The sequence below is a fragment of the Ochotona curzoniae genome, unplaced genomic scaffold, assembly GCF_017591425.1.
Source record: "Ochotona curzoniae isolate NIBS_2020 unplaced genomic scaffold, NIBS_Ocur_1.0 contig_2318, whole genome shotgun sequence".
In the NCBI taxonomy this organism is placed as follows: Eukaryota; Metazoa; Chordata; class Mammalia; order Lagomorpha; family Ochotonidae; genus Ochotona; species Ochotona curzoniae.
The window spans coordinates 13889265-13895726 of record NW_024465419.1 but is presented as its reverse complement, the minus strand read 5'-3'; positions in this window follow the sequence as shown (position 1 = coordinate 13895726).

Genomic DNA, 6462 nt, shown 5'->3' with positions numbered 1-6462 from the left:
TGCAGCAGCAGATAATCATGACCACAACACCCATTGTAGACTTCTTACTCTCTTACCTAACCCTTGCATTAGTGAGATAGCACAGAGAATTCATAGGTCCAATTAACAGGCTTCTGAGGGACAAAACAAATTGGAGTCCAGGTACCACTGCAAAGCCCCTATGTTGTGTGTTGTATCTCTTCTTCTGTTTCTTTTTAGATTATTTATTTTTATCGGAAAGGTAGATACAGAGAGAGAAGGGAGAAACAGAGAGGAAGATCTTTCTGCTGGTTCACTCCCCAAGTGGCCACAACAGCAGGAGCTGAGCGGATCCAAAGCTAGGAGCCAGGAGCTTCTTCCAGATCTCCCATGCAGGTGTAAGATTCCAAGGCTTTGGATCATCCTCTGCTGTTTTCCCAGGCCACAAGCAGGGAGCTGGATGGGAAGTGGAGCAGCTGGGACATGAACTGGTGCCCAAATGGGATCCTGGCACATGCAAGGGGATGATTAGCCATTCAATTATTGCTCTGGGCACTGTGTGCTGCATTTCTTCCTTTTTCTTTTAACTTAATTTTTTTTTATAGTTGAATATTTTTTTTTATTTAATTTTGACAATCCTTACAAATTTAATTGGGTAAAAAAGGGTCAAGGTCTAAAGGGGGATATAGAGGAAGAAGCCCCACCCAGTCTCCCGCCCACCCCAAGTCCCGGGTGTGGGGCGCGCTCCAAGATACTCGATCAAGTGGTTCCAATAGTTCACCATTCATGGGTCACTCACTGCCAGTCTCGCCACCCCAATCATGATGTGGTCATTGAAGAGTTCATTGATTGACACAGTCCCTTCTAGGGTCTCCGTTTGCCCAGTCTCTGCTGCCAACAGATGGCTGAGGTTGTTGCTTGATTTGTCCTGTCTTTCCCTGGTTAGGACTCCGAGTCCGGTGTCTCGAATGGGAAGATCCTCGAAGAAATTTTGAGGTATTCCCAGTCCAGATTCCTGCTGTTTTAGTAGCATAGGGCCCATCACAGTCCACTGCCCTGGTCAGCTGGCGGCTGCAGTTGCTGGGTCGGTTCTGTCTCCACCCGTGTCCTCTTGCAGTCCCGCCTGGTTCCACCCTGGACGCATTTGTCCCTCGCACGTACCAGTAGGAGTTGCAGCCCAGTCAGGGCGGCCCACAGTAGCCTCAACCAGGCCCACCTCCTACCCTGGCTTGCCAGTATATATGGCATACTAGCCCAGTCTGTCCCCAGTACCCTTCTGTTCATATTCTTGCCAACAGGTGTTGCCACCTACTTCCATCTAACTATCTCCTCCTACCGTCCCTAACGGATATTGTTGGGTGTCTGTCTAGCCACCCCAGCCCCTGTCCTAGTTCCCATGCCCTCTCGTGGGAGGTGATGACCCACGAGGGAGGAACCCACTATTTCCCTCCCAGGTCGCTCCCATTCCAGTTGTGCCCTCTCCATTTGGCCCTGTGGTTCAACTCAACGTGTCTAACCCTTTGTACCAGCTTCCGCCAACTGGTGCTACAACTAAGCCCCAACAACCCTCACCAACTCTGATTGTAGCTTGCTCCAGTGGGAATAGTCAGCCCAGCCTGGTTTTCACCCAATCTGGTCCCCATGAGGTGCACAGGCGCTGTGTCCCTGCCTGGTCTAGTCTACCCCCCACCCAGCTCCCGCTCCTCAGTGTAATTTGCTGTTCAGCTAGGGAACCTCCCCTTTTTCTCCTGTCAGCTCTGCCGCCTCCTTTCCTGGTTCTCACATGTGTTGGTTGGGTGCTGCGGCTGCATCCGGCTCAGGCTACCTCACCTTGGCATTCCAGCTTGTGTGTTGCTTTTGTTACGACCGGACCTGGTTCGACCCACACTCTGTTCTGGCAGTCAGATTTACCAGTGGATGACATGAACAGATTCAGCCTGGTCTGCCCCCGACCCATGCCAAATGCATGCCAGTGGGACTCTTTCTATGACCTCTTGGCTGTTGCCTTGCATGTTCCTTGCGCTGACCTGCAGGGTCTGTGTCCTGCCAGAGGAGTTGCCTGAGCTCCTCCATCAGAACCCCTCCATGTGCCAGGTTTCGCGCATATCAGTGGGTCCATGTGCCAGTTCGCCTCTTATCCTAGTAGGAACAGTGGTCTTTCCTAACTGGCCATCATCCCGTTCTGGTTCTTGCTGTAGAGTGTTTCAGTGCAGCCACGGTCATCCATGCCCCCATATAGCTTGTACATGGCTAAGTTGAGGTTGGGACCTAGCCTAGTCCGTCCCACATCCACCCTGGTACTCCAGAGCGCCAGAAGGTGTTAGTGTCTGGCCCGGTCCGGTACATCTTTTCCCAATTCACATTTGTGCCGAGGGAGAGGACAGCTGTATCCAGACCCTGCCGCAGCCCCGTCCACCTGTCATGACCCCTGCCTTAGACTCTGTGGCTCAACTTTGTGCTTAATGTGAACCAGTTGGAGCCAAATCCAAGCTGGGCATGTCCTGTGTTGCACCCTGTATTCCAGTCATACTAGTGGACTAAGGTTTGCTTAGTCCGAACATTCATCTCTCAGTCCCGCACTTACATTAAGGTTTCATGTCCCAGTTCCTGGGAATCACCAGAAATTAGTGTCTCACCTACACTAACGCTGGTCTTACTTTTGGGTGTCCCGAAGCACCTATTTCATATCATCAAAACCCCAGAGCTCGCCGCTGGGCGGCCAGCAGGCAGAGCCTGGCACCACAAGGCCTGGGTCTCTGCCCCCGTCTCGCGACGGACGGGGGCTGTGGCTGGGACTCCGGCAGGGTTCGGACCGGAGGGGGCGCTCCCATCAAGCGCCACCTCGAATGGGAGTTTAACCCCGCCCCTTGTCCGGAGACTCGAACCGCCCAGCCTGTCCTGCCGTCAGCTTTTGGCTGGCGGGGACAGGGGAGAGCCAGGATTTCACCCCCAGCCCCCCCGCCAGCCCTCGCGAGTACTCACCCGCGAGGGGGCTTATTAACTTAATTTTTAACAATTTTATTTTTTAATGATGTTTACATAGTTAAAAAGGATGCATGCCTGTTTAGACCACTGATTAAGGTAAGAAGGGTGAAGGATTAGGGGAGAGTAGATGAGACCATTGTTTCCAAATTTCCTTTTTATAACTTTTTAGTTGGAAAGTCAGATCTACAGAGAGGAGAAACAGAGAGGAAATTCTTCCATCTGATGATTCACTTCCCAAGCAGCCACAATAGTCAAAGCTGAGCCAAATCAAAGCCAGGAGCCAGGAGCTTCCTCCAGGTCTCCCACATGGGTGCAGGGTCCCAAAGCTTTGGGCCATCCTCAACTGCTTTTCCAGGCCACAAGCAGGGAGCTGGATGGGAAGTGGGGCTGCTGGGATTAGAACTAGTGATCATATGGGATCCTGGCGCATGCAAGGTGAGGACTTTAGCTGCTAGCCTACTTCGCTGGACCCCAAATTTTCTTCTTCCTGTATCTGGGGGAAGCAGGGAGAGAAGGGAAGAAGCTACACCCAGCCTTCCAACCACCTCAGTACCCAGGGATGGGGAATAGCCACCGATGTTATCCCAGTGTCCCTGATGTAGATCATGCTCTGAGGGTTCTGCTCAAGTGGTTTTGATAGTTCTGACATGCTGTTGACCTTGCCACTCCAGGGATGAGGAATTCCTTCCAAGGTCCATTGGTTGACATAGTTCACCTTATGGTCTCCATTCACCCAGATATTTGCTGTTAATGCTTGGCTGGTGTGGTTGCTCAGTTTGTTCTGCTTGCCATCCTCTGCTATGGTATCTTCTGCAGGCCGCAATGGGCTGCCATATCCTCCATGTGCATCTGGGCACGCCATCCACTGCTCTGCCTCAGCCACTGAGGAGGCCCAGTTTTGATACACGCATGGCACAGTCAGACCATAGATCTTTGTGAACTGCATTTTTACAGCTAAGACTGTTGTGGCATGTCAGCCTATCTGGGTTGCTATTACACCTAAAATGATCAACATAACTGTTACATCACCAATAGTTCTTCCCCACAGATGCTTTTCTAATCAGAGAATAAACTTCAGGCTAATTTACTTGAATTTGCTCCAATATTGACATACAGCATAGCTCAGAAGACATTATTTTCCTACATAGAAATGCAATGGGCCCGGTGCCATGGCCTAGCGGCTAAACTCCTCACCTGGAACGCGCCAGGATCCCATATGGGCGCCAGTTCTAATCCCAGTGACCCTGCTTCCCATTCAGCTCCCTGCTTGTGGCCTGGGACAGTAGTCGAGGATGGCCCAAAGCCTTGGTTTTCTGTACCTGCATGGGAGAGCCAGAGGAAGTTCCTGACTCCTGGCTTCAGATTGGCACAGCACCTGCCATTGTGGTCACTTGGGGAGTGAAGTCACTTCCGGATGGAAGCTCTTCCTCTCTGTCTCTCCTCCTCTCTGTATATCTGATTTTGCAATAAAAATAAATAAATATTTTTTTTAAAAAGAGCATTTTTTATTCTCATCACTGTAGCATGAGTGTTCACAGACTAATACAAATGTGATGTTCCAGAATGAACTCTAGAACCTCATGTTTTAGATGTATTTATTTGAAGGGCAATTTCAAAGAGAGCGTGAGAGAGACATCATCCATCCACTGATTCATTGCTGTAATGGCAGCAGCGTTCAGGGTGGGATCAAGCCGAGTTCAGCAGCCAGGAACTTCATCCAGGTCTCCCAAGTGGGTGGCAGGGCTCATCCTCTGCTGACTCCCCAGGCACATTAGCAGGAAGCTGGGTTGAAAGAGGAGTAGCCTGGACTCAAATCAGTTCTAATGTAGGATGCTGGCATTGCAGGCAGTGGGTTTAACACACTCTACCACAATGCTGGTCACCTAGCATGGATTTTTAAAAATATTTCATTTTGCCCTCACAAACCTCTGGACAGTAGAGACATCTATCAAATTACGAAGAGTAATAGTCCAATTGAATAACAGTGCAGTTACTATGTGGAAGGGATGGTGTTGAGAAATATACACACATGAATACAGACACCTAACAATCTACATGCGTTCCTGATGAAGTCTGAATGATTTGAGTATGTAAAATCCCTTGTTTCACTAAACAAATCCGGTTTTGTTGTTTGTTAAAGCAGTTATGTCCCCTAATTTGCTCTCAACACAAAACACTGTGTAGACATGTATGTGCGACATTATCATCAAGCTCCAGTTTTAAAAAGACTTCTCTTCGGGGCGTTGGTCAAATTTCAAGTACATACTACAAAACTGGAGACAATTTTTTTAAAAAATAGCTTTTGGAACTACCAGTCTACGGGAGTTGCTCCCTGCAAGTTTCCTCAGCAGTCAAGGCAAATTCACTTTATCTCAGCAGCAAAAAACACCCATCAGTTTCTCCAGCCAGCCAGCCTACTATGAAGCTGTGCTGATGTGGAACCCTCGGAAAAATAAATCGAAATTGTCCCAAAGCTCTCTTCCTGCCCTATTTTATCCCAGGGCCAGCTGTTACTTCTGGCAAAATGCAACCCCCGTGGTCCAGACATTCTATCCGCCATCCAAAGTCCGTGGAAGAACGAGGAATCCCGTCCTAACTCCTCAGGGCCCTGCACCCGCTCTGCTTAGGGAAGGCCTCCAGTGCGTGCTCAATTGGACAAAGCCACGGGGCTGAGGGTCATGGGAGGAGCTCCCGCCGACCAGAAGTTTCGACCACGGTTTTGAAGGTTCACAGAGCGAGCACTCAACTTCTCTCAGCAAGGGGCGAAGGCAGTTCCTGCACTTCCTTCCGCCGACTGGGTGGAGCCCTACCGCCTCAGACACCTGCAATTTCCGCCCTTGTCACCCCTCCTCCCGCCTCCCCCACCCCAAGCTCACAGCCTAGCTCCTCTTCCTCGCCCCGCCTAGAGCCCCTCCTACTCCCGGCTGTGTCCACCGGGCCCCCGCGCACTAGAACTTTCCTTAGATGTTGCCCCCGAAAGCAAAATGTTACAATCTTTACGTTCTATGACAAAATTTTGTTTGAACCGGAAAAAAAAAAAAACCGCAGCCAGGGCGTTGAGGCCCGTATCCTCGCCTTGTTTCCTGTGAAGGCGACCCCCCCTCGCCTTGGTAACCGGCCGCTGCCCCCTCGGGAAAGCGAGGCTTTCTTTTGTGAAGGTGGCCGCGACTCTTCCAGGCTTTTCCTCTCGTCCGGCCGGCTGGCCATCTCGGCCCCGCTTCGGCGCCCACCCATTGTTCTCTCGCGGCTGTGCCTGCGTGAGGATCCCAAGCTCCCGATTGGAATATCTCCCCATCACTCAGTCACATTAAGGGGGCTGGCCGCTTCGTCCTCTTTTCCAAGCCTTAAAAGGTCTAAGGCCGCTTCCCCCGCCCCCCCTCCACCCTGAGCCCGCAGGTAAAGCCGCGGCGTCGGGGCGACCGCGCCCTGTCCCCCTCCCCACATTCCGCTCACAATGCCCGGCCGCCCAGCCTCCCGCGTCTGCTGGCCCTCGGTCCGCCCCCGGGGCAGCCATCACCC